At 38.9% G+C, this 26,014-nt stretch overlaps 1 pseudogene; it reads left to right on the forward strand.

Annotated features, from left to right (window-relative positions):
- LOC113912374 overlaps window positions 1-21,377 on the forward strand; it is a 175,057-nt pseudogene extending 153,680 nt beyond the window's left edge.
- Window positions 21,378-26,014: the final 4,637 nt, after the last annotated feature.

Raw genomic sequence — 26,014 nt, forward strand, 5'->3', positions numbered from 1 at the left:
GTGAGAGTTTGACTTCCTCTTTGCCGATTTGGATGCCTTTGATTTCTTTTTGTTGTCTGATTGCTGTGGCTGGGACTTCCAATACTATGTTGAATAGCAGTGGTGAGAGTGGACATCCCTGCCGCGTTCCTGACCTTAGGGGGAAAGCTCTCAGCTTTTCCCCATTGAGAATGATATTCGCTGTAGGTTTTTCATATATGGCTTTTATGATATTGACGTATGTACCATCTATCCCTATCCTCTGAAAAGTTTTGATCAAGAAAGTATGCTGTACTTTGTCAAATGCTTTTTCTGCATCTATTGAGAGGATCATATGATTCTTGTTCTTTCTTTTGTTAATATATTGTATCACGTTGATTGATTTGCGGATGTTGAACCATTCTTGCAGCCCAGGGATAAATCCCACTTGGTCATGGTGAATAATCCTTTTAATGTACTGTTGGATCCTATTGGCTAGGATTTTGGTGAGAATTTTTGCATCCATGTTCATCAAGGATATTGGTCTGTAATTCTCCTTTTGGATGGGGTCTTTGTCTGGTTTTGGGATCAAGGTAATGGTGGCCTCATAAAATGAGTTTTGAAGATTTCCTTCCATTTCTAATTTTTGGAACAGTTTCAGGAGAATAGGTATTAATTCCTCTTTATATGTTTGGTAGAATTCCCGTGGGAAGCCATCTGGCCCTGGGCTTTTGTTTGTTGGGAGATTTTTGATGACTGCTTCAATTTCCTTAGTGGTTTTAGGTCTGTTTAGGTTTTCTATTTCTTCCTGGTTCAATTTTGGTAGTTGATACATCTCTAGGAATGCATCCATTTCTTCCAGGTTATCTAATTTGCTGGCATAGAGTTGCTCATAGTATGTTCTTATAATTGTTTGTATTTCTTTGGTGTTGGTTGTGATCTCTCCTCTTTCATTCATGATTTTGTTGATTTGGGTCATTTCTCTTTTGTTTTTGATCAGTCTGGCCAGGGGTTTATCAATCTTGTTCATTCTTTCAAAGAACCAGCTCCTAGTTTCATTGATCTGTTCTACTGTTCTTTTGGTTTACTTCATTGATTTCTGCTCTGATCCTTATTATTTCTCTTCTCCTGCTGGGTTTAGGCTTTATTAGCTGTTTTTTTCTCTACCTCCTTTAGGTTTAGGGTTAGGTTGTATATTTGAGACCTTTCTTGTTCTTGAGAAAGGCTTGTATTGCTATATACTTTCCTGTTAGGACTGCCTATGCTGTATCCCAAAGATTTTGAACAGTTGTGTTTTCATTTTCATTGGTTTCCATGAATTTTTTTAATTCTTCTTTAATTTCCTGGTTGACCCATTTATTCATTAGTAGGATGCTCTTTAGCCTCCATGTATTTGAGTTCTTTCCGACTTTCCTCTTGTGATTGAGTTCTAGTTTCAAAGCACTGTGGTCTGAAAATATGCAGGGAATAATCCCAATCTTTGGTATCAGTTGAGACCTGATTTATGACCTAGGATGTGATCAATTCTGGAGAATGTTCCATGGGCACTAGAGAAGAATGTGTATTCCATTGCTTTGGGATGGAATGTTCTGAATATGTCTGTGAAGTCCATTTGGTCCAGTGTGTCATTTAAAGTCTTTATTTCCTTGTTGATCTTTTGCTTAGATGATCTGTCCATTTCAGTCAGGGGGTTGTTAAAGTCCCCTGCTATTATTGTATTGTTGTCAATGTGTTTCTTTGCTTTTGTTATTAATTGCCTTATATAATTGGCTGCTCCCATGTTCGGGGCATAGATATTTACAATTGTTAGATTTTCTTGTTGGATAGACCCTTTAAGTAGGATATAGTGTCCTTCCTCATCTCTTATTACAGTCTTTGTTTTAAAATCTAATTTGTCTGATATAAGGATTGCCACCCTAGCTTTCTTTTGGTGTCCATTAGCATGGTAAATGGTTTTCCACCCCCTCCCTTTCAGTGTGGGGGTGTCTTTGGGTCTAAAAGAGTCTCTTGTAGACAGCATATCGATGGGTCCTGTTTTTTAATCCAATCTGATAGCCTGTGTCTTTTAATTGGGGCATTTAGCCCATTACATTCAGGGTAACTATTGAAAGATATGAATTAATGCCATTGTAGTGCCTGTAAGGTGACTGTTACTATATATTGTCCGTATTCCTTCCTGGTCTATGCTGTTTTTAGGCTCTCTCTTTGCTTAGAGGACCCCTTTCAATATTTCTTGTAGGACTGGTTTCGTGTTTGCAAATTCCTTTAGTTTTTGTTTGTCCTGGAAGCTTTTTATCTCTCCCTCAATTTTCAATGAGCGCCTAGCTGGATATAGTATTCTTGGCTGCATATTTTTCTCGTTTAGTGCTCTGAAGATATCATGCCAGTCCTTTCTGGCCTGCCAGGTCTCTGTGGATAGGTCTGTTGCCAATCTAATGTTTCTACCATTATAGGTTACATATCTCTTCTCCCGAGCTGCTCTCAAGATTTTCTCTTTGTCTCTGAGACTCGTAAGTTTTACTATTAGATGTCGGGGTGTTGACCTATTATTATTGATTTTTAGAGGGGTTCTCTGTGCCTCCTGGATTTTGATGCCTGTTTCCTTCCCCACATTAGGGAAGTTCTCTGCTATTATTTGCTCCAATATACCTTCTGCCCCTCTCTTTCTTCTTCTTCTGGGATCCCAATTATTCTAATGTTGTTTTGTCTTATCGTATCGCTTTTCTCTCGAATTCTGCCCTCGTGATCCTGTAGTTGTTTCTCTCTCTTTTTCTCAGCTTCTTTATTTTCCATCATTTGGTCTTCTATATTGCTGATTCTCTCTTTTGCCTCATTTATCCTAGCAGTTAGTGCTCCCATTTTTGATTGCACCTCATTAATAGCCTTTTTGATTTCGACTTGGTTAGATTTTAGTTCTTTTATTTCTCCAGGAAGGTTGTCTCTAATAACATCCATGCTTTTTTCAAGTCCAGGTAGTATTTTTAAAATCATGATTCTGAACTCTAGGTCCGACATCGTACTAATGTCCGTATTGAGTAGGTCCCTGGCAGGCGGTACTACCTTGTTCCTTTTGCTGAGGTGATTTTTTTCGTCTTGTCATTTTGTCCAGAGGAGAATAGATGAATGAGAGAACAAAATGCTGAGAGGTTAACAATGTCCCCCAAAAATATACTCTAGACAAATCAGAAAAGACCTGAAACCCGGGGAAAAGAAAGGGAAAGAAAGAAAAAAGGAGAAAAAAAATATAAAAAGTAAAAGATAAAAACAAACAAAAACAGAACAAAAAAAAACAGAATATGATCAAATATGATCAGGCTAGTGCATAGATCAGTGCTACGCACTAGATTTTGGGTGTATCTTAGTCTGTTAGAAGAAAGTGTCTCCTGAAATTTTAAAGAAAGAAAGATTTATATATATACAAAATAAGGGTTGATACAATTAAGGGATGGAAGATGACTGTAAAGATGAAAATTATAAAAGATTTTATAAAAGGAAATGATAAGGTAAGAAGCTGAAAAAAGAAAGAAGATTTAAAAAAAAAAGAAAAAAAGGGAGAGAATCTGGTCAGGCGGGAGACTAGAACAAAGCCATACACTAGTGATTTAGGGTATATTTTGATCTGTTAGAAGAAACTGTATCTCAAAATTTTAAAGAGAGAACAACATATATATATATGCCAAAAATAAGGGTATCTACTATGAAGGGATAGAATATGACTCTGAAAATGAAAAATAAAATTTTTTTTTCAAAAAGGGATTGATAAGATGTTGGTTGAAAAAGGGAAAAAGAAAAATTAAAAAAAACAGTTAAAAAAATTAACTTTGAAAAACTAATGAATCATCATAAAAAAGCCATGAATTCTATGTGCAGTATTCCCCTAGCGCTGGAGTTCTCCCGTTCTCCTTGATGGGTAAACTTGGTCTTGGCTGGCCGTTCGTGCTGATCTTCTAGGGGAGGGGCCTGTTGCTGTGGTTCCCAAACGTCTTTGCTGGAGGCGGAATTGCCCCGCCCTTGCCGGTCCGGGCTAAGCAATCTGCTGGGGTTTGCTCTCGGGAGCTTTTGTTCCCTGCAAGCTCTCAGTACAGCTTTGGAGGACGGGAGTGAAAATGGCGGCCTCCCAATCTCTGCCTGGAGGAGCTGAGAACTCAGGGCCCCGCTCCTCAGTGCGCCCCCAGAGAAAAGCAGTCACTCCCTTGTCCCCGGTCTCCGGCCGCACTCCGTGCTCACCTGGCCTGTGACCGAGCGTTTCTATCTCTGGCACCCGACTCGGTGTGGAGTCTCCAAATGCAGCAGATCCCTGCAGTGCGCTTCTGTGCCGCTCCTCCCGGGGGAGGAAGGGGAGTCTCCCCGGATCTGCCACTTGTTGGGTCCCTGCTGGAGGAGCAGTGGCCTGACTGTGTCGACAATCACAGTTTATGGCAACCCCGAGCTGAGAGCCTGCGCCTCGGCTCCGTCTCTCCAGCCAGCTTCCCTGCTCCGATACCTGGGAGCTCTGCCGCACTCAGGCACCCCCAGTCTTTCTGTGACCCCGAGGGTCCTGAGACCACACTGTCCCGTGAGGTTTCCACCCCCTGCTTAGCCACTGGGGTGACGTCCCTCAGCGGAGCTGACTTCTAAATATTCCGATTTTGTGCTCCGCGGCTCTGTCACTTGCCAGAAGCGGCCGACGGAGGCCCCTCCCCCGCTGTCTATCCTCCCGAATATCGCCTCAGATTCACTTCTCCGCATGTCCTACCTTCCAGTAAGTGGTCGCTTTTCTGTTCAGAGAGTTGTTGCTACTCTCCTCTTCGATTTCCTGTTGAGTTCGTAGGTGTTCAGAATGGTTTGATCCCTATTCAGCTGAGTTCCTGAGACCAGACGAAATCCAGGTCTCCTACTCCTCTGCCATCTTGCTCCGCCCCCCAAGTCTGGCATTTTAAAGAGAATAGTTCTCGGGCGCCTGGGTGGCTCAGTCGGTTAAGTGACTGCCTTCGGCTCAGGTGATGATCCTGGAGTCCCTGGATCAAGTCCCGCATCGGACTCCCTGCTCAACGGGGACTCTGCTTCTCCCTCTGACCCTCTCCCCTCTCATTCTCTCTCTCTGTCATTCTCTCTCTCAAAAATAAATAAAATTAAAAAAAAAAAAAAGAATAGTTCTGGACTTATTTTCCAGCTAGCGACTTCGGGAAATTTATATACAACACCATGTTTGACTGAAATCATGATTTCAATTCAGTGAAATAGTGTGAGAGTTTGCCTTGGCCTAATTGATATCAAATCATCTTTCATAGGCCTTCTCCTTACAAACCAATTGTTTTGACTTCATAAATGCACAGAGATATACTAAGAATGTTTGATGATTTATAATTTCTGTGGCAGTTCAGAAAAGCGATAACCACTACACAGGTAAAGAAAAATTTTACAGAGCAATTATTCTACACAGAATATTCTTACAGAGATTTAAGAAAACTCTCTTCCTTGTGGTAATTTTCAATCTAATTCAAATAATCAGATCATTTGGAGGTGCTATAGAAGTTTCGAAGGCATATGGAATACTTTCTAAACTTAAAAAACTTCTCTAGTGTTCATGTAAATGTGCACACACAAGCATATGACACAGAAAACAATGAATTTAAGAATTTAACTTGGGGAGTAGGAAGACTCCCTTCTAAAGCAGAGAATAAATCTCACCAATTAGTTAAAGTAAGAAATGATCATCCAGCAAACCATCCGATAATACAGAGACCACATAGTAAAGAGACAGGAGAAAAAAATTTACTGGGATTTTTGAGCCCCATGTCTCAAATGTAAAATATACCAGCCATCTTAAGTTCTTATCATTATTATTACAAATGCAAAGGTGTTTAAATATGAAGATGCAAACTGAATTGGATGTCCAAAATGTTATAAATGAACATGAGATCTGCCATCCCAGAAGAGAGGAATGATCTACATTGTTATTATCCTGAAGAAGAAGGCAATTTATATAGCAGTGACAGTGCACTTAGCTCTGTACGGGGGGCGGGCGATACCTGTCTCGGTTCAGTGGGCTTCCTGTCTAAATAAGACTGAAAGCAAAAGGGGACAAAGACAAAAACTAAATTCATCATCAGAGATATAGAGCTGATCTCATCCATTCCATCAATCCAGCTCTCTATACCCAAAGGTATTACCAAGAAACCCTTATAGAAAGAAGGGAAATCTTTTGTCCTCCCTCCCACAATCCAAAATATTCCCTGATTGAGTACTCCTTTCTATATTCCCTGGGATCTCATCCCAGTAATTGTGGCTCTTCAATTCCCTCCCTCTTCTCAACCTCCTCTGTCACTCTGTCACCAAACTCTGAAGATTGTTCCCAAATGCGTACAAGTTGCATGATCATCCAGTGTCTTTTTTAATTGGCAGATGTTCCTTCTGGGCTCATAGTGATTGGGGAATAGAATGAGCAGCCATCCTTAATGGGGAAAGGATGACACAGCCAAACAAGCCAGGTAAAACCACTTTTGTGATTAATGAGTGACAGATGTTCTGGCCCTGTCAGTATCACATTCAGGAACCATTCTTCTTTACTTTCCTCCATGCAGTTTCTCTGCAGACTGTGAAATCTTTAAGTATGTAGAGGAGGGAAATGAGATATCATCTCAAAGGAGATCATTGTTATTCATTCAACAAATCCTTTCGATAAATATTTACTGATCTCTGAGCTGGGTCTCTGAGGACAGCGAGGCATTTTATCAATGGAGTTAAGTATGTGGGAGGGCAGTGTAGAATAAAGGATCAAAGTGAACACAGGCATTAAGACAGAAGGTGCGTATTTGAAGGAAAACTGGTGAACCAATTTAATTGGAGCAAAGAGTTGCTATCTGGCCTCTATCTTAAAGTCTTATTTAAAGCCCTTTCAATGTTATACATGAGTGTATGCATGTGTGTTCATATTACTATCAGTAAACATGCTTTCCTTAGGAAAACTGATTGTCCCTGGTAAATTTTTTGTTTTTTCTTTTAAGCTTACTCCCTTTTTCTTGATGAGCAACTCAGTCTATGAAGGGTATTAAATGAACAAGGGTAGCTAGGGTAGGGGGAGCAAGAGAAGTAAAATGATAAACATAAAGAGAGAGAGAGAGAGATTTCTGGAAAAGTACAGAAAGAGAATGGGGGAGTACAGGAACAGAAAGGGAGACATAATCCTCCACACAACACTTACTGAAGAATCCTCTTTTGTCACTGACTTTGCTTGGCCTTCCTTTTTTCCTCACTCAAGCATGGGTCAATAGTAATTCCTCCAAGGCCAAAGGCCTTCTCTTTACCTCCTCATATGAAGTAGTTACGATGTCACTAACCAAGGCACCCATGCATGAGGAAATAACAACCACAAGGCAGGAAACAAAGGACCCTGATCCTGATTTCCTCTTGAAAATTATTTTCCTACTGGTTGATCTAGAGTTCATTTTCCAGTGGCACTGCCCCCAAAAGAAAGTTTAGGAAGCCGGGTCTTTATCATTTGCACTTTGCCCCTTCTTCTCCATGTATTCCTACATGAATCCGGAGCCTACAACTTGAATGCTGACTCTGATTCTCAAGCTGCCTGAGCATTCATCTAATAGGAGGTCTCCCGTAGGAGTCAATCTGCATCATTCCTGGCACACATGAGACGTTCAGGGAAGTGTCTGTTGAATATGTGAGTGGGTTGGAGAAGAGACGACTTACCAACTGTAGTCTGAGGGAGATCCAAAGGTAGAGAGCAAAGGAAATGAGAAGAGGCCATTTTATCATAATGACTCTGGTCAAAATTAGGGAGCTGGCAAAACTTATGTGTGAGCCTTATTTTCCTAGTGACCCTTCTCCTCTCCTACTACAACTGCCAACATCAAGCGCCCTCAGCCATACTGAGTAAGTAGCAAAACCAGTGTAAAGGAATCAATCTCAATTGCACTATGCAAAGAAGATGTCATTGTTGTCTGTGGTTTATTTGTGTGACACGAGAGGGGTCCTCCTGCACTAAGAAGCCAGGGTTAAAATCCTGACTGTCAATTCTAGTCATGTAACCTCTGTGGCATTCAATTTCACCTTCTTATTATGGTGATAATAATAACTATTTAATGGAGTTATTTTTATTAAATGGCCTAATGATTTAGAAGCATTGAGAGTCATGTGTTGCACAAAGTAGCTTATTAAAAATATTAGCAAAAGCAGTAATGTAGTTTCATTCAGTAATTGTTAATTCTCATCCTATGTTTTTCCTTTTCTTTCTTCTATTTTCCTTATGTTTTTCTCTTTCTTCCTCCTTGAAAAATTGGGAGTCCCCCTAGTACTTAGTAAAATGTCTTCTGTTCTGAGTTCTCAGGATATATTTAAACAAAACTGAACGTGTAAGGGCGTGAATGAATGAGTGAGAAAGTGAATTAGTGCCTGATGGTAATGTCCTGTCTTCTTTTCCCCATCTACTTGGGAATCTGAAATCTTTTGAAGTATCACCGGTCTGACATATCCATCCAGGGCCACAAACTTTCCTGACTGTCATTTCTTAAATGAGTTATTCTATTTGGAAAGTAATGCATTACTTTTAATTCTGTATTTTGTTACATCACAGATAACACATCGCTCAATCCTCTATGGTCTTTAAAAAAAATAAATAAACGGTGATCCTGGTTCTGCTTTTTTGGGGATATAAAATTTCACCATTGAAGAACAGTTAGGTTTTTAATCAAATAGCTTCTTTGGTCACACAGATAGAAGGCCACTGAACACCAAAAGACAATGTGGGCAATAAGCATTTAAACAAAGCTAACTACACAATGACTATTGTCAATGGAATTCAGCAAGCTTTGATGGTTAATATTAATTCCAATAGCATAGCTTTGTGAACAGGTAAGAGGCCCAAAGACCTTGAATGCTGGAAGAAGTATAGATCTTCAAAGTCATACAGAAACCAATGAAATAAAATAAAATAAAAAGAGTGGTATGCAAAGGAAACTGAATAATGTAAAATCTTTGGTCTGAAGGAGGTTGGGGGGAACAACTGCGATCATTCTATTTGTAGAACTGCCATGGAGAGTGTGTTTTGGATTTACTTAACGAGCAATGGGTTGCCTGCTCCAGTCTCCAGTTTTGTTTTGTTTTGTTTTTGTTTGTTTTGTTTTGTTTTGTTTTTAAGCCTAAGATCGCATCATAGTGTCAGATGTTAAGGACAAAGACAAAGTAGAATGATGGAGAGTTAAGATTTTGAGAGACATAACCCAAGCAGTCCTGCACAAGTGCTTCCTGGGAGGGTTTCTGGAAAAGGCAAAGGCTGGGTGCAGAGTTGAAAATACAGACTGAAAGGAATAATTATGTGGATGTTCTATCTCGAAGGGAAGGATCAGTGATGCAAAACAGTTGGCAATGGAAGTCTCTTTGCTTAATGTTTTGCTTGTTAGTCTTCCTAAAGAGCAGAGGACTCCAGCATTGGAGCAACTCCAGTATTGGAAGCAGCATCAGGACAATAATTAGAAACAAATGCAAATTTCTTATTATACTCCACCCAACTATCCCAGGAGAGTAAAAGGCCTATACTGTGGGGGATGGAATGGATTCATAAATACTTTCTGATGAATATAATTTTTTTACTAAGATGTGTTATTTTTAAGTAACATGTCATATATTTTTCTTTATGAATCAAACTGCAATCGGCTTCACATGAACTCTAAGAGAATTTCTGTTTTAACCAAGGAGGGTGAGAAACATACACCCCTAAACACACACACCCACAGCTAAATGTACAGCATTCTCAAACTCATCTACCTTCACACACCCAGGGACAACTCTGTTGCCTTGATAAGGAATCCCTGGGACAATCCGTTCTGGAATATAGACCCTTGTGAGAAAATATTATTTTGTGATGTGACTTCTTTTCCTAACTGCACTCTCACCTAGACTAAGCTTATGAAATTTAGATTTTAATCTGGCTACACAACTCTACATGTGCTTAGATACCAATGCTACATGTGAAAAAAATGAGTGCTATGGGTTTTTAAAGAATTGGTGAGTTTTATTGTTTTAGTTTTTATCCAGGGAAGCACTGACCACATCTGATTTGATTAGGCAGTTCTGTACTAAATACCTACTCACCCCTGATGAAAGAAGGTGTCAGGTTGGACACTGGGAAACCCAGATTAACACACTAGTTCCCTCAGGACCTCGGAGGATTCACAGTGGTCAAACAGAGACACGGGGTTGGGGAGAAGAGACTTAAAATCAGGACTCCACATGCTGGAATGAAGACCCACAGGAATATGGGAACTATTATTACCTGGGATATTAAAAAATAGAGTTCTGGGTATTACACATTTGTAAATCTGAAACTGGGAAACATTAAGAAAATTGCCAAGAGTTAAACAACCATGGATTTGCTCGTTCATATATACACTGAAAAATAGATGACAAATAATACCAATATATGCTAGTTACTATAGAAAGTTGTTAAAAGATAAAAGATGTGCAGTTCCTGCCTTTGAGATGCAATTATCAGTCCCAACTCAAAGATAACAGAGCTGCAAGGGAGGTCCGTCCACCATAGTGCAAAAGGAAGACAGTCTTCTTGCAGTAGATAAAGCAGAAGACTTCAGAAGGGAAACACACTAGTGCTGGCATTTTCCAGATTAAAAAAAAAAAAAAGATGGAAACAGCTTTATAGTCAATGAAGATCTCTTTTTTTGGACGCTCAGTCTCCCAGTATGTATGAGGGAATCTTGGTGAAAATGCTTCCCATCGTGCAACTCTCACCACACATCTGCATACTCCACTGGACCCCTGGTCTAGATGCTGGCTGGCTGCTGACCTACCAAGGGGCTTCTGGGTCATTCTGATCCTGCTTGGGCTTTAGGAAGGCCCTACGCACCCACTTTGGGATAGGACTTTTACAGCCTACCTGCCTCACCTCCCTGGCAGCCAAACTGCTCTGAACCTGGTGAGTCTTGCATGCTGCTGCCCCTCTTCTCCCTACCCCTGCACCAGCGACAGCACACCAGCCATAATAACAGGAGCAGCATCTTACCTGTGCCTCTGGGATGGATAGTTTTCTATGACCTGTCTACGAGTGGCACTCCTGTGTGTGCTCCCGGAAGTAGGGACTTTTCTGTTCCTTGCTTATGGGTGGGCCTGAAGCTTCCCCTCCCAGGAGAGCAAGGTCCGGAAGCCCGCAGATATTTCATGTGTGCCTCTCCTTAGCACCACCACTAGTTCCTGCACCGCTGTTGGGGGACTTAACTCAATATTGGGCTCTGCACCAGGCTTGCTCCTGAGCCTACAGTAGGAACCCCTGGGAAAGATCTTGCAAACGATTGTGGATTTTCCTTTGTTCAGGCACCCCCAGGAATACTTAACCCTGACTTGCTAAGCCATACTTGGCCACTAAAAGTTCTTTAACTTTTTAGCTGATTCTTATTTGCTTGTTTTGTAGCCTGCAAGGAGCCCTCCATTCCTCATACTGTGCCATAAGTGGGATAGATCATACATCCCACCTATCTGTGGAGAGACTTCTTTCTCTTAATATTTTATATTATTAGGTTATGTGCCACCTCACGACTGTAATGAGCTTCAGAAAAAATATAATTTTGTAGTTTATCTGGATTTTATTCATTATAAGGATAGGGATGATTTTTTTAAAGCTTTCTATATCTTGAGGAGAAGCAGAAGCCAGCTTCAGAATATCAAAAGCAAAAAATTTACAGAACTAAAAGGAGAAAAGACAAATGCAACACAGATATAAGGATTTTACCAGTACCTGAGAAGATAAGCAGGTATCTATCTATCTATCATCTATCTATCTATCTATCCTACAGATAAACTATTAGATGTAATGAGTAAACTGAGCAATTAGGAAAGAACATATTCTTAAGATAGTATTTACAATATACCGAAATCATCAAGTACCTAGGAATAAAAATAAACCATTACTAAGAAAATAAGTGAAGAACTGAATGATAGGAAGGGTATACCATATTGGACTGGAAGACTCAATATTGTAAAAACATTGTGTCTCATAATTGAACTTTAATCAAAGCCATGCTGTTCATGTTTCCGGCAGGTTGTTTTCGGGAAAATCAACAAACAATTTCTAAATTTCATGTGAAAATGCAAAATATCAAGAATACAAAAGACAATCTTGAGGGGAAAAAGCTGGAGAATGTTCACTTACCAGATATCAAGAATTACTAAGGTAGTCCGGTATTAGTTCAAAGAGAATCACATAGCCTAATGGAACACAGTAAAGACTCCAGAAGCACATGCATAGAGTCACTTAATTTATTTTATAGATGCTACTGGAATGCAGAGAATTGGATGACATTTTAAAAAATATAAGAGATTGAATATGCAAACTGAACAATGATCAAACTATATATAAAAATAGAACTCTAACCCACAACCTAAAAAGCAACCAGCCTGGAAATCAAACCACCCTCTGCAGCAAAATGTCCAGGAAGTCAAACCACAATCCTGCGGTAATGAGCCCAAAATGGCCAGGACTTGATCAATAACTGACAGCTGCCCAAAGTTGGCCTCTGCTTCCAACTTAGGAACAACTGGAGAAAGCCAGATATGCTCTTCTAACTGATCACCGTTTCTTGTTTTCTTGTCTCCAGCTTCTCCATAATGATAGCTTCTAATCAAGGCTTCAGTCCTTCCCCTTTTTCCACTATAAAGCTTTGCCTCTCTTCTGCCTGCCTTTGAGTCCCTGCCAAATGCAAGTGAGGTGGCTGACTCACCTCACTTGCTATAGCAACCTCTGAATAGTCTTTGCTTGTTTATTTCTACAAATATTACAGGATCAACTGGATATCTGCATATGAAAACAATCAACCTAGATCCCCTTGCTTACAGTCTTTACAAAACTAAATTCCAAATAGATCACTGATAGCAAGCTAAAAGATAATAAAAACAATACAGTAATATTGGATAATATCTTCCTGTCCTTGTGGTAAGCAAATTCATTTTTTTAAGCTTTACACCAAAGAACCTAACACAAGAATAAAGTTGATAAGTTGAACCACAGTAAATTTAAAAACGTCTAGTGATTAAAAAAATTCTTAAGAGATTAAAAATGCACAATGGGAGAAGACACTTGTACTGCCTATATCTGTCAAAAGACTACTATACAAAATGTGTTTTAAAACTCCTGTGAATCAAAAGAAGAAAGACAATGCAATGAAATTAGGCAACAGACACAAATAAAAATTTTACAAAAGTATATGAAAAAGTGTTACACATCATAACCCATCAGAGAAATGCAAATTAAAACTAAAATGAGATACTAGTACACACTTAACACAACGGTTATAAAAAAAAAAAAAAAACAATCTGACAATATCAAGTTTTGAAAAGGATCTAGAGCACCTGGAACACTCATACAGACTGATAGGTACAAATCGGTACGATAATTTTTGAAAACTATTGGTAGTTATCAATAGCACTAAACATCTGTATAACCAGTGATCCAGAAATTTACTTCAAGCTATATACTCAACAGAAATAAGTGTAAATGCATGCCAAAAGACATGTAAATAAAGCCCATAGCAGTTCCATGCAGAATAATTAAAAACAGAAAGTGGGGTAGCAGAACAAAGGGGCATCAATAGAAGAATGAATATCGTGGGATGTATTAATATAATGAAATAATATAAAGCAAGGAAAAAATGACTAATAAATGATACATACAACATGTTCAAATCTCAAAAATAATATTAGTAAAAATAAGCCAGACACAGAAGAGTGCATACATATGATCTCGTTTATATGAAGTTCAAGAACAGGAAAAACAAAAGCTAATCTAGGGCAATAAAAATGGAAAGCAAAATCATAACGAAGAAAGAGTGAGTATTGAAGGAGGTTTCTAGTGTGCTGAGAATCTTCATCTTGATATGAGTCCTAGTTACAAGGCAAATATATTTGGAAAAATTCATTGAGCTACACACTTAGGGTTTATTCTCTTTGCACATGTAATACACCAATAAATCCCAAGAGAAAAGGCTTTGACAACTGGAAAATTTTTGCAATGACGATGGCTTCAGGAGTCTGGTGACGACAGCAGAGTTGAGAGTTTAGCACAAGTCCCATTATTAGTGGGCCTGTCACTGCACTGGCGGCATGGGGAGTCCAACAGGATCAAGATCAAAACTCTTCCTGTGCCATTACATGCCTACAGGGTTACTGTCTAGACTACTTTAGTTTTTGTCAACTTTTGTGAACATGGTTTTCCAGCATTCCCTTTGATTCTATAAGTTACTCGTATCTTTACTGCATAAATTTGTTAGAGTTGATTTCTGTTCCTTGAAACCAAGAATCTCAATAAAAAAAAAATGTAACAATTTGAGGAGTGCTTGGGTGTCTCAGTTTAAGTGTCTGACTCTTGATTTCAGCTCAGGTCATGATCTCAGGGTCATGGGATCGAGCCCCCCTTTTCCACCCCCATCAGCTCTGCACTCAGTGGGAGTCTGCTTGTCCCTCTCCCTCTGCTCCTCCCCCGTTCTCTCTCTCTCTCACTCTTTCTCTCTCTCTGTCTCTCTAAAATAGAGAAATAAAGTCCTTAAAAACATTTTTTTAAAACGTAAAATATAAAATATTGCAATTTTCTAGCCCCAAATCATCAAACCAGCTAACCACAGAATATATGGTATAGGAGAGAGAAGGCCTCAATATTCCAGGCTGAAGAATTTGAAATACTTATTATTTGATAGTAAAATGGTATTTGAACCTCAACTTTTGTATATGGAAAGTTAGACCATGTATTTATCAGGCACAACCATAGCCTAGGAAAAAGAAGCAGTATATTGGAACACTTGCTAGCTTCAGAAAGAAAGCTTAGCCTGATACTGGCCCTGTTGAAAGCAGTAAAAAAGGAAAATACATCATTGTTAACAGAAAACCTCTTGTATTGTAAGATCTAAAATTTCAAAAGCTGTCTTGACATCTTTGATCCTCGCAGGGTCCCTAAGGCCTAAATATGAGCTCCCCTGCCCTAGTCAGATGTGCCCCCCACTCAGTGGGAAAGGCTTCCCACTAAGCTACTTGCACTATCAATTGGGCCAGCTGCACCCCACACAGTCCTCAATCTAATGGGTTTCATCTCCCTGCCAGCCCTCAAAATTATCCAGTGAAGCCAATCACATCCTCCCAGGGCTAGGGTACCAGGGGGCACCTCACCCTCTTGTTATTAAAAAGCCTGCCTCCCACAGACCCTCTCTGCTCTCAATTGCAACCCGTGTGGCCTTGCGTGGCAGGCAGTGTCCTCCTCTCCCAAACTGTGGGCATATGTGACTAATAAACTACTGTCAATTTCATCTGTCTAGTGTCATGTGTTCTGCCATCTTACTATTTAGGGTGGGGAACCCCCTCCATCATCAATGTGGTGAGTAGGAAATGAGCAGCAAACTTCCCTCCCTGCAGACTGAACCAAATGGTTCAAAGTCTAGATATCTGATGTCCAGAAGGACTAGAAAAGCCCAGTTCTCTTCTTCCAGCTAAGATCTACATAATGAAGTCAGGCGGTAAATGACCTAACATAATATGGCACCATCCAAGCTTAATACAAAGACCTTTCCAAGCATTTCCTATTGGTATTCTATGACTACAAAGATGACAGATGAACTCCTTAGAAGATGCAGCCTGAGGGCAAGAACAACTTACCAGCATCTCTCTGTTGAATCTGTCATCATGAATCACCTAACAGCAAAGGCTGTGCATGATACAGATGCTCTTAAAGTAAGGGCCTCAGAGATGGGCAGGACTTTGAAACCTTTTGCTTAGGAGACAAAGATCTCTGGACTCAAGTACTCTGATGAGACAAGATCTATGGCTCTAGCAAAAAGACCAATTGTGTTTCAAAGCTAGTCATTCCCTCTGCTAGACAGTTTGGTGGGGTAGAGATACAAAAGTTTGAAATGACTACAGCCATTCCACCATTATGGAAATAAACCTGACATTACAGAAGACAGAGCAACAGGACTAGAAGAAACTGGCTCCTTGGCATCTTTAGCTACTGAATCAAACAAATTCTGAAGCCAGGCTTATGGCCTTCATGTATGTGGGGGACCATAAATCCTCTTTATTGTTTAAGTCAATTTGAGTTGTTGTTGTTGTTGTTTTCTATAACCTGTTCTTAGTGATATAAGCATTCCAGTCAGGGAATCATAAAGCAATACTTTTCTAAACCACTAAAAAGATGAGATTATAATTATTGGGATATTTCCAGACACCTTAAGATTTAAATTAGATGCCTTGTACCTCTGGCATGATTAACTCTTAATGGCTTTCAAGGAAAGAAGGATTCACACTTTGGGGGAGATAGAAAGGAAGAGACTCAGAGGTGGAAATGAATAGTAATGGCGGGATAGCAGGGAAGATAGGGCGACAGTTAAGACCAGGTAGAAGTCAGAGGAATGGTGCTGATGAGCGGCAAAAACAAGATAGAAACATTCAAAGGCGAGTTCTCATAGTCAGGAAAGACTTGTAGACATAAGCCAGGAGATGGACAAGAAATCTTTTTAAGAGCACCAGAGGGATTCAGAATGGCATAGCTGTAAGTTGTCCTTTAAGAGTTTTGGTCAATGTTTCTAAATATTTATAGATTTTTATTAAAATATATTAACTAAGAGAGGGACTCTGATTCAGGAAGAACACAAAAATCAGAGACGTTATTATCTATAATTATGTTTTTCAAAACTATGAAATAACCAGGCTTACATTTGGTGCATTTCCATTCTCTTCTTTGTGACTGTTTCCCTACTTAGAAAAATTATTTTTGCTCCATTTCTTAAATATCCCTAAGAACTCTTTATATCTCTAAAGTTCTATCACGAACTCAAGGAATCCTATGTGTTCCACACAATCATACTGGTGGGCCTATCCAAATACAAAATGAATACATTTGTATACATTCCAAGGACTTCCTTGATAAATTTTGAGATGAGCCCAGAAAGGACACAGAAAGGCTAAGGGAAGGGAAACCCTATAAGTACTCGTTATATAGAGCAAGGATTACCTGAAAGGGATGGGGGTGAGTACCCGGGCCACATTTCTGCTTATGGTGCCCACAGCTTCCCGTTATCTACAAATTAAAATTCAATTATGTGTACAGCATATTAGTCATATATTCCACCTACCCGACTAACCCAGTTTACGGCCTTCTTTTTTTAACTTGGCACATCTACAAAGATGAAATGTGTACTTCTTGTAATATATTGCTCCTCATTGTCTTAAAACATAATGTTATTTTTGTTCGGAATGCATTTCTACCTACCTATTACTTATACACACTTATATGTAACAACTTTAGTAAAGCTTTTCTTGGCATATCCAGGCTGGTCTAAATATCCCAGTATTCCTCAATTATCTTTGTACACCACCACATTACAACACCATATTTTTTAATTTCAATCCCTTGCTTGTGACCCTGACTTATGGAGAGGGAACATGTCTTATTTATCTTTATTCTCATGGTGCTTTGCACAAACTGGGCTCATAATACCTGTCGTGTGAATGAATGAATGATCCAGAAAGTCCAGCTTTATCAACTGATAGTAAAAATGGGTTGATTATTTTTATGTTCACTATAAAATCCTTCTAAAACACAAATAATGTTCCTATTTAAATGCAGAAATTTAAATATCAGAATTCTTTTCTTAGTTTAATTTATGGCTTTAATTCCTGTTAAATATAAATGGTTTTTGAAAAGGTAACTCATATATCAGTTTCTAGGCTATCTTTCATTTAGTGCAATAACGACTAAATTCACTCCCCTGGATGTACCTAGTCTTTCCTGATTCCCTTTGGTCCAAATATGCTGCTTGCGGGTGGGGAGGATGATGGATGTTTTGATTAGTTATAGTTTTTAAATTTTCTGATAAATTGCTGTAAGCTTCTTAGTGATGATAGGAACAAGGGCACATATACTCCTGAAAGAAAAGGGGGGCCTCCTATGAACGAGATTGAAGAAATTTTGGAAACTGAAATTTCAAAATTTTTTTGTATACTAAAGGCCAACGTACCTGTGTGGAAAGGCTTCCTGATGGTAGGTTTCCCTACCCACAATAAGTCATGGTATTTTAACTGACTCCCTAACTGATGGAAATAAGGAAATTCCATACGGAGAGAATTGCATGTGAGATATAATAAATATTCCAAATGAAATAATATCAGACTTTAAAAAATGACCCAAGTAACTCTCATTGAACCTTTGCACTTTGACTTCTGTTAGTTTCTTTTGTTTACTTTCTAAGTGGAATAGACATAAAGTAAGACCCTTTGATGGGTTTCCATGCAGAGAATGGATGGTGATAGTATCACAAAGCCCTTACCAACAAGGCCACATTGCTTATCACAGCCAGATGAATTATTCACCATTTCAGCCTTCTTTCAACATTGGGGTATGGAAAGAAGGTGAACTTTATAGTCAGCTTTGCACTTCTGGGGTCAGCCAAGCACTTATCTTCAGAGCAGCAGAGGAACGTTAATTTTACAAGGTCCTCTACTCCATTCTCCTGGAATGGAAATCCAACCAAGACCTTATCAGCCCAAGAGATCAGCCTTGGAGCTATACGAGAATAAACTCACCTTGAAAAGAATAAACTCAGGCAGGGAAAGGGATGGATTTTACTGCAATGAATTTGCAGTTTCAGATATGAAGCTGCCTTCAATTTGTGCATAAGTATCTTTTTTTTTTTTTTTGACCTTTTCATTGGGGCTTCCTATCTTTCTGCCACACCTCAGAAATACTGAATTCAAGGTTTCCTGTTTCTCTGACTCCATTACCCTAAGGTGCTAATAATCCCTTAGCCATTATATTTCCCCCAACTCCAGGGTGTGTTTAAAGCCCAAGTATAACATTAACTATATCTGTCTTTCATCTTCCTCTTTGCACGGTGTCCCCCATACAGGCCCCATTGTCTTCTTTGTCTTTGTTTTAAGCTCACCAGCTGCTCTAAGCAAGTAAAGAAGTAACTAATTTATAATGAAGTTAGACAATTAATAAGATTTTTTATCCGGAAGGAATTTTTATTTAAGGAAGGCACAAAGCAGGAAGTAACCCAAGTACGTTAGTTTCTTGGTAACTTTTTTTATTCAGTCTTTCATTACATTCATCCTAAAAACATTAATTAAACACTTCCTATGTGCCATACTTGGCAAAGTGAAGTGAAAACCTCAGGCACTTTCCTTAAGGAATGTAACTTTTGGTGAAGACACAAACATAAAGTAATTATGATAAATGTTTATCATAATAGATTGACAAAGGGAACTATGGAGGCAGACTAGGGTATATGGACAACGACAGTCTTTCTACTAGGCTTCTCCCACTTCTCTGGGTTGATGTTCTTCCTAAGGGTATAATGGTTCAGAGAGTGTTTGAGATAACAGCTTCTAGACTCTCAGCAGCTTATATGTCATCTGCTCTGAAACTGATCTTCCTCCCTGGTTTTCCTCTTCTGCCTACCTCCTCTCAGCAGCCAGTCTCTAAAAGAGGCTTACTAGGGCATATCACCTTCAGGTAGCAGAACCTACGTCTAGAACATCAAACAAAGGAACAATTCAAAATGATGGTTTCTGGCCCAAGAAAGTGAAAGATTCTGTTGACTAAGAAATCCTTTTACAAATCAGGTGTTTTCAGTGAGTTGCTTTCAACAAAATTGAAGGGGGGCTAACTGAATCTGTGGCATATAGAATATTAAAGATAATTTTTTTGTATAAAACTGTATCTTCTTTATTTTGGTTACCTTAATATCAGAACAAAATAAGCAAAAAAAAAAAAAAACCAATACACATCCAAACCTTTGTCAAATATGGGAAAGGATAGGGCTTGAGGCCCTTGTATCCTGCCTCAGACATGCCAAGTCACTGTGTGTGTGTGTGTGTGTGTTGTTGTTGTTGTTGTTGTTGTTGTTGGTTTGCATATAATTCATAAGGAAGTCAAAGAGCTGAAAGACACTTGTTTAACAAAAGTCTTTCCATTCAAATCTCTGTATGTACAAGAACAAGATTTATCATGCTTAATCTTTAAAACCGGAAAGAGAATTTTTGGTGAATTCTGCCTCATTCTAGACATGATTAATATTCATAACTAGCTGCATGAATTTAAAGTTAAAAGTAAGAGCCCTTTTATGTCGTTAAGAAATTAGTTCCAGGGCACCTGGGTGGCTCAGTTGGTTAAGCGACTGCCTTCGGCTCAGGTCATGATCCTGGAGTCCCGGGATCGAGTCCCACATCGGACTCCCTGCTCAGCAGGGAGTCTGCTTCTCCCTCTGACCCTCTTCCCTCTTGTGCTCTCTATCTCTCTCTCTCAAATAAATAAATAAAAATCTTTAAAAAAAAAAAAAAAAAAAAGAAATTAGTTCCAATAAATTTTACTTTTTCCATTTGAAATATGTATCAAAATGTAACAGTATTTATATCATTTTGACCAGTTGTATACTATAATGGATAATTATAATGATAACTCGGTCCAGAAAAGCTTTTTAACACTTATAACCTATGGTCACTTAGAACCTATGAAATTATTTTTTAAGGTACGTTAAAATACTATATTTATTTACTTATTTATTTACTGTTTGCTGATAAGCATGAGAGAGTGATCAATAAAAGTTTTTTGAACATAAAACATTAAATTTAAAATGGAAATGTGAGTTCAGGGGAAAAAGAGGTTGTTACTTTACATAAAAATAGGATTCAACAGGAGAAAGGCTCAGAAGAGAGGAAATGAAAGTAGAAGAAAAGAGCAGTTTAGGGAGAGGACATGGCAAATACCAAAGTATGAATTCAAGACAAAGTTTTGCAAGGTGAGGGGACTGCAGGGTATTCCGGAGTGACTCTTCCCTCTATCAGTGAGAGAAACTGAGTTCTCCTAAGACTTCGGCCTCTTCCCAGAGTCCTCAGCCAGAAAAGTTCACGTTTAATTCAAGTCCAGTGATTTTGAAGCCTTGGCAAAAAGCCAGATGAGTTGTGTCTGGAATTTTTCAGACTCTCCTGGACTTGGAAGTAAATTCCAGGGTTCAGCTAAGAGAACTAACTATCCCAGCAGCCAAGAAAATTAAAGTTAGTAGCGGTCAGAGAGATGTTACAATCCTGTTTCCATTCCTCATGTGAAATCTTTCCAGAAGATCCAAATCCAGCTAGTACATGAATTGGAGAAGCGTTAAGTGGGAAGCACATTGTCACTATTGCTCAGGGAAGAATTCTACCTCATATGTAAAAGACATAAAAAGAAAAAAGAAAAGACAAAGTGTTCCATGATGCAATTCTTCAAGACTTGGGTCTTCCAAGTAAAATTGTGGGTGAGCGAATTCGTGTGATTCAGGACGGCAGCTGGTTCCTAAAGATACATTTGGATAAAGCACAGCAGAACAATGTGGAAGCTAAGGCCAAAACTTTTTCTGGTTATATATAAAAAGCTCACGGGCAAGCTTGTGAATTTTTAACTGCCACAGTTTCAGTTGTAAACATAGCTACCTACATAAAATCTGTATTTAAAAAGAAATGAAGAGGAGGAAGAGAAAGGACAGAAATCACTTGAAGAGATTTTAAATATCTGAAAGGGAGAGGGTTGTAGCTTAGGTTAGAGATACTGAATTTATAGTGGCATCAGTATTCACAGGTACAGCGTTTTCTCCAAGAGCTCTCAAGTCCTGACAAGGAGTGCGGAAGGGTCACCTTAAGCAGCGCTGAGGTTTTACAGCATTGGTTGGAGGAAAAGGTGAGAGCAGAAGGACGTGGAGGTGACTGGCAAGAGAATGACCCAAATAGTGGACTTTGGGACCCAGGCTGCCTAGAGGCAGGGCTAGAGGCAGAAGCTGTGGCTACAGCTGGGATGCACAGACTCGTGGGCCCTTGGTGGGTGGAGGGCACAGGCAGGTGTGATGGTGACGGTGATTACAGGCCAAGGAGCAGAAGTAGAGGAGAGACAGCTGGAGTAAAATGAGTGCAGCCAGAGAGTGATGTTTGGGAAGCTGGACACAAGAGAGGGATTTAAAGCATCGGATAAAACCCAAGGTGGGGGGTGGCTCAGTCGTTGAGCGTTCTGCCTTCGGCTCAGGTCATGATCCCAGGGTCCCGGGATCGAGCCCCACATCGGGCTCCCTGCTCAGGGGGAAGCCTGCCTCTCCCTCTCCCACCGCCCCCTGCTTGCGTTCCCCTCTCTCTGTCTCTCTCTGTGTCAAATAAATAAATAAAATCTTTAAAAAAATAAGATAAAAACCAAGGGGGGAAATATTTTGGAAGTCTGTTGGGACGATGAGTCTGTTAATTTCCTTTGTAAAGAAAAGTGCAATTCTCTGCCTTGCCCTGACCACCCCCTATAGAATGCTGGCACGTTGTCTCAGGATTTTATAAATGCCTCTTAGCTCTTTCTACATAATGTGAAGTCAAAAGCAAGAGTCCCAGATTTGGGTTGTATCCACACAATAAAAAGTATGAAAAGGCAGAGAGTGAGAGTGAGAGCTAGGGAGGGGGCGGGGGAGGAGGGAGGGCGGGACCAGGAAAGAGGGTGAGGGGAAGGACAGAAGGAGGAAGGGGGGGGCGAATGAGTCTGAATCTAGTTCTGTGGATTCCTTTATGGAAACTAAACTAGAGCTAAATAATTCTTTTCCAAGTTACCTTGACCTTATTATGGTCTTAAAATTAAATAGAAAGGAGTAATTTCAGTCCTCCTTTTAAAATGGGAGGCAATCACATTGACGAAAGGGCTGTCACTGAACCAACCGGCTTAGGTCTTTCTCTAGCTTCCCATCCCTTGCAGTACGCCCATAAAGACAACCCTAGCATGTTTTATTGAGCATCTACTATGTGCCAGGCTCCAACAGTACCTAAGTACTTGGAGTTCTGAGGGTGGCACCCTCTCATACCTATGTGATCTTTGTACCTGCATCTTCCTCTCCCTGGAATATGCTTTCCCTGCTTTTCCTCCTGAAATATTCCTAGCCTTTTACCAAAACCCAACACATATCACATTCTTTATGAGGCTTACTCTCTTAGGCAGATGAAGATGCATTTTCCTCTATTAAGTTCATTATTACTGCTATTGTAATATAGCTGTTAATATCATTTTTCTAGCCACAATATCATGTTTATCCCCAAAACCAAACACACTCTTAGGTGAATGGAAAATATTAAATGAATATTTGTTGAATTAATGGTCTGATGCGTAAATCAATTAATGAATGTATCTGCACCAATATATTCCAAACTCTCCTACACCAATAAATTACTGCACACAAAGGGAAAACTTTGGGCTCCAGTCATAATCTTCAGGCAAGTAATATCCTCTGTGTTTTAAGAAGCCCTTCCAAAGACACCCTGCATTATTTGTCTTATTATCTAATATTGATAGTGACAACGGTAGTATTTTTACTGAGAATTTCAGGAGCCTTGATACCGGTGACAATGAGTATCAAATATAAGAAAAGGAAGTGGATGAAGAAGGTGGTTAGAATAAGCATATTAAATTGAGGCCACATGTCTCTGCTACATACTGCAGAAGCTCTTATGCCTCCTCCTTTCCTGCTAACTCCCACCTCTCTCACTTGTTAGGGCATTGTGTTCACAGTGTTCATAGAATCAACCAGATATTGTTGGAAATTACACTGTAAATAAATTAGGTACAGGATAGTATAGGCTGATGAAGTACTATAATTTAATTTTATTGCATCAGTGGAAACAGTAAATAAATGCACAGCATAATATGCTGAGATAGTCTATTGATCTTTTCAGTCAATATTGGATGAAAATTCCTAACAAAACATAAAATTACAATATTGTTAGAAAAGATATTAGTTTCAGCTTTTAATACTACAAGGTAATTGTTTCATTTTACACACATCTACTATATATGTAGATGACCAAGAACTGAATTCATAGTTGATTCTATCACATGTAGTAATAATACATTTATCCCGCGGTTACTTATTATCTTATCTCCTGGAAGTAGTAAGCCTAAGGGTAGGATAGGCTTGAATGTTTATGTTTAACCAAAAAGATGTCACAAAATCCGGGGACCCAAGGAAACCTCTAAGGTTTCCCTCAGAGTTAAAGTATTTCCTTCTAAGAGCCCACTTCCAATTTATAATCTTGATTATCTATTTAACACATTATACAAATATATGTGTGTGTGTGTGTGTGTATAAACACACACACACACATATGAATGAGTTGTGTGTTAGAGAGGATTTCCATAATGATAAATTGATGGTTGCTTTCTTGAAGTAGAAGGCATGCTTCAGAAAATATGGTTAAAAACAAGCTGAAAAACAAGCAAATAACTACGGAGACTTTCAATACAGGGAACGTTGTTTCACCTACATAAGCAGACGCTTTGGATGTTTTGGATTTTAGTCTGCCTGGGAAATAACTGATAATAATCCTCTTTTCATTGAGAATAAAAACTGTTTTTAAGTGAATAAAAATTTCACCTGAAAATGTGTCATATCTAGAAATTGATTTTAGTTTTCCTGTCTTGGTGAGTCTTTGACTATATTGAGATCATCTTTGTGATTCAAAAACTTTTCAATGAAATTCAACCAATACATATCATATGCCTACTATGTGCCAACGAGTATGATAGTCTCTTGAAGAAATGGATGATTGGCAGGCAACTCCTATTATTATGGATTGAAAATGTTAGTGGACCACTTCAATTTAACTGGAAGTGGCTGCTATGCCCCTTTGGAGAACTTAAGTTAACAGGTTTTAAATAGGGGGAGTCAGAAATATATCACGAGAGTAAGTTGTGTCATTTCTGAAGTATTAGGACTCTTTTTTTAATATCTCAAATAGAGGTTTTTGTTTTCTTTTTAATTGTAATTCCCTCTAAATGCTAATATTTCCCCCTAAGGATGTTATACATGGCACATCATTTAAAAATCTCAAACTTTTTTCAAGAAGAAATTTTATTTAAATAAGTCATTTAGCTAGGTAATTTTGAAAAGAATTATTGTTGCGGTTGAAAATTAAATGATCTCCTCGAGACATTTTTCCCCCTCATTCTCCAATATTTCTTCTTCCTTTTTGACATCATTGCTTTAAAGCTTCAGATGTTAGAGAAAAAGGACTAGTCCTTCTATATTTGAGGTGGGATTCTGAATCAAAAGTGAATATCGGAGGTATATTGGAAGCCTACACACTTTGTCTAATAGAATAAAATTTCCATGTGGAATACCATATATATTCATTCTGGAACTTTCAGGCTCCTTAAATTCTATCATTGCAATAGAATTAAGCTCTTCTTGGTAACTCTCACTATCAAGGATGATAAAACGAATGGATTAATCCTGGAGGAAGCAGGTCTATCAAATAGTAGCTAACTTTTTATTAGGAAAAAAAATGGATGTCTATGACTATGAATAGTAAAATAAAGCTGATCTTTTTCTGTTTATTTTTCACACAAGTTTATTAGATACAGAGAGGATCAGAGATCTTAGAAATGCCCTCCATGATGAGAAAGTGAGTACAAAATCAAGGAAAGGGAACCCTCTGAAATTGAAGTACATCAGAATCAATGTAATGCTCCAGAAAATGAATGAATACAGTCATATCTGGAAACAACCTATGTGTCTACCCTCAGGAAATTTTTTAAATGAAATTTTAAGGAAATAGGAATAAGTTCTCTCCCCAATCCAATGAGGCTAACTGGGGTCAGGCTGAAGAAAACTATAATCTCTGTTTTTAGGTCTTAACTGATCTTGAAAAGGCAAATAAGTTTTGTTGATTGAAAATGCATCTAATTTAATAACAGAAACTTGTCAAGGCTTATTTAGTTCCACTCAAGAAAGAGAAATATTTCTGAAATTCATCCAATTCTATTTGCTCTACTTTTATGCCAATCAAACAGCATTCTGGTTATCAGTTTAGATGCCAAGATACCTTGAAAAGGTGTTCTGGTTAAATGACACGACGTTACAGAACAAAATAGCTGTCTAGTGAGTGATTGCGCCAGAACGACTATAAATATGGCACTTGGCAGTGGGACGAGGTCTGTCATCACTCCGGGACCTCTTGGGTACAGGACCTCATGCCTATTCGTGTTTTCTTCCCTCTTCAACATGTACTAGAGTTGTTATGAGAA

Source organism: Zalophus californianus, chromosome 14, assembly GCF_009762305.2.
Source record: "Zalophus californianus isolate mZalCal1 chromosome 14, mZalCal1.pri.v2, whole genome shotgun sequence".
Lineage (NCBI taxonomy): Eukaryota > Metazoa > Chordata > Mammalia > Carnivora > Otariidae > Zalophus > Zalophus californianus.